Source organism: Eurypyga helias, unplaced genomic scaffold (genome assembly GCF_000690775.1).
Source record: "Eurypyga helias isolate BGI_N326 unplaced genomic scaffold, ASM69077v1 scaffold7083, whole genome shotgun sequence".
NCBI lineage: Eukaryota > Metazoa > Chordata > Aves > Eurypygiformes > Eurypygidae > Eurypyga > Eurypyga helias.
In genome coordinates, this window is record NW_010243110.1 from 58748 (window position 1) to 62273 (window position 3526).

Sequence of the window (3526 nt, forward strand, 5' to 3'; positions counted from 1 at the left end):
ACTGAAGTTGTAATAAATGATAGCATAAAGGTACTGCTGAAGCAATAGAATGTGAAGTAAAAAACCTGCCTTATGGTGTTAATAAAAGAAAATAATTATGGAAAGCAATAAATAATTATAATTACTCATAATTAGGCATTTGTGCTCCAGTTGGGTTACCCAGAATTACTTGATAGCTAAAGGTCACTTATTAGACTATGTGTAACAATTCAACAGTATGATCTTTGTGTAACAGCAGTAATTTGAGGGAATTTGGAGACATAAGAAAACCGCTTTCAAGTGGACATGAAAAGTTTTCTTAAACGGTCACACTCATTTCTCCAGAATTGTACTGTAAGCCATCCTCTTTGAATCAGAAGCTCACAACGGCATTGTGTTTTCTGTAAAAGTGACACTTCAAATGGAGCTGTATCAAAGCGCTATCGAATGATGAACACATAATATCTTCATAGACAGCTATATGCTGTAATTACCTTGGGATAATTACCTTGGGATAATTAAAAACCAGACCCTGTCCCTACTTGGGGAATAGATTCTGTTTGAATAAATGTATCATTTGAAGAGTTTAGTTCGAATCTGACTCTAAAAGATTTTTTTAAAAAGAACTTTGGTTTGAAATGTGGATGTTTACTACTGGAAAAAAAGGTACTGAAAATTCCAAGCCTCCAACGCTAAACCAATTCCAAAACATCAACCAAATCAATAAGATTGTGAACATAATCACAGTTCAGTACTATTACAAACAACATTAGCTCTCATGATAAATACATACTTTAATATCTTTTTATTGTTTTCTTCACCTGTAATTTTAGCTGACACTGTATGAATTATCTTGCTTGAGATTTTTGAAAAGGGAAGGCTAACATTTGCCTCCACTCGTATTATAAACAAATAGAATCATAGAATCATAGAATGGTTAGGGTTGGAAGGGCCCTTAAAGACCATCTAGTTCCAACCCCCCTGCCATGGGCAGGGACACCTTCCACTAGACCAGGTTGCTCAAAGCCTCATCCAGCCTGGCCTTGAACACTTCCAGGGATGGGGCATCCACAGCTTCTCTGGGCAACCTGTTCCAGTGCCTCACCACCCTCTCTGTGAAGAATTTCTTCCTGAAATCTAGTCTAAACCTCCCTGATTTCAATTTATACCCATTACCCCTTGTCCTATCACTACAGGCTCTTGTAAAAAGTCCTCTCCCAGCACCCTCGTAGGCCCCCTTCAGATACTGGAAAGCTGCAATGAGGTCTCCTCGGAGCCTCCTCTTCTCCAGGCTGAACAAGCCCAGTTCTCGCAGCCTTTCGTCATAGGAGAGGTGCTCCAGCCCTTTGATCATCTTTGTGGCCTCCTCTGGACTCGCTCCAAGTGGTCAATATCCTTCTGATGTTGAGGGCTCCACAGCTGGATGCAGCACTCCAGGTGGGGTCTCACCAGAGCAGAGTAGAGGGGCAGAATCACCTCCCTCGACCTGGAGGTATTATTTATAATATATACCTGGAGTATTATTTATAATACTATAAATAAGTACTGCTTGCCTTTGACGGTGCTCTGCTTTTCAAGTCAAACTTCTCTGAAACTCTTGCCCAGGACCATGATTCATGGAAATAAGAATTTTCCTCACATAAATAAATGCTGAACTATATTTTCTCACATATAAACTCTATCTGTCATGCTACTTTGTGAACAAAATCAAACTTCTCTGCAAGTCTGTCCTTCACTGGCATACTGACTGCTTCAGTGGAATTAATTCCCCTGGGTGTCTTTATCAGATTTGTTCACTTTGTTCCTGAACATGAAGTTCAGTTCAAAACAACAGAAACAGAGGAGGAGCTTTTCTTCTTGAGTTTTGCAGTTGGTGACTAAGAAACATTTTGATGCCACAGGCATATAAAGTTGTGTTGGCCTTTCCAAATGAAACATTGATTCTAGTGTTGCCTGTGATTTTTAAGGGACTGGATTTTGCTTCCAGGCTTATTAGCTTCTGCAAGCATCCAAGATTAAATTATTTCTCCCAAAGCTAAGGTACAGTTCTACCTCCTAAAACCACTTGTAATTTAAACCTTGGCAGATCAAGGGAAGTCCCCAAATCTGAGAATAATATTATACATTAATATATGAAAGTAGAGTTTGAAGGGTGACTTCAGTACAATACAATGAAGGCTTCACAAATCATGGCTTAAAGAATCTGTTTGAAGGGTAACACAGGGAAATAAATGAAGACCTTAGTATGTGAAACAGAAAAACCTATTTGCTTGGAGTCTTCACAACATCTAAAGTGCAAGCCAAATTTACAGCCAATTAGGAGATAACGTATGGAGATTTACCCATCTGCTGACATGCAATAAATGCTGGCAGGCCTAAAAAGGAAGATCTTCCTAGATGCTTGTTAATTCAAGAATATTTTGTGCTCTTCTTGTCTCTGCCTCCCAGAAAGGAAATATTAAAAAAAAAAAAAGCTGAATTTAATCATAACTAGTACAAACTGAAAAAAAAAAGATTTTATATGTGTCTTTTGAATGTTATATTGACTCTTTTATATAACCCTTAGGCTCAGCCTGAGATCTAGTACTATGATGCAGATTTCAGCTATATTACAAATGCATAGGGATCTGCATTTCTTACAAATCTACACAAAGAACATGGCAAGTTCTGTTGTCCTGAACCCACTGAAAATGGAGAACAAAAGGCAGTGGTCATAATTTACAAATCTTCCCTCCCTGTGTTTTCTCTCAGATGCCCTCATATAGCAACTTTTTCCCTACCTTGCTGGCTGTCTTCATATTCGACACCCAGTCTAACAGTAACAGCCATCAGCGTTCTGTCACCAAAGACATAACCTCAAGCCGTAAGTTTAAATGTTGCTCAGGCATCATGACATGAACAAATGCTTTTGGGATGTTGTTCTGAGTGTAATCACACATGAGACCAGGTAAGTTGCAAAGAATAGGCAGTTAATTCCTGGTAACGTTAGGTAGGATCCACTTCCTGACAGTGCTTCAATCTCACGGCAATCTGAGATCCAAACTCATAGAATCATAGAATGGTTTGGGTGGGAAGGGACCTTAAAGCCCATCTAGTTCCACCCCCCCTGCCATGGGCAGGGACACCTTGCACTAGACCAGGTTGCTCAAAGCCACATCCAGCCTGGCCTTGAACACTTCCAGGGATGGGGCATCCACAACATCTCTGGGCAACCTGTTCCAGTGCCTCACCACCCTCTCTGTGAAGAATTTCTTCCTGAAACCTAATCTAAACCTCCCTGATTTCAATTTGTACCCATTACCCCTTGTCCTATCACTACAGGCTCTTGTAAAAAGTCCTCTCCCAGCACCCTTGTAGGCTCCCTTCAGATACTGGAAAGCTGCAATGAGGTCTCCTCGGAGCCTCCTCTTCTCCAGGCTGAACAAGCCCAATTCTTGCAGCCTTTCATCATAGCAGAGGTGCTCCAGCGCTCTGATCATCTTCGTGGCCCTCAAGTCAGTAACTGCAGAAATAATTTCAAGTCAGAGAGAACAATGTGGGATAAATC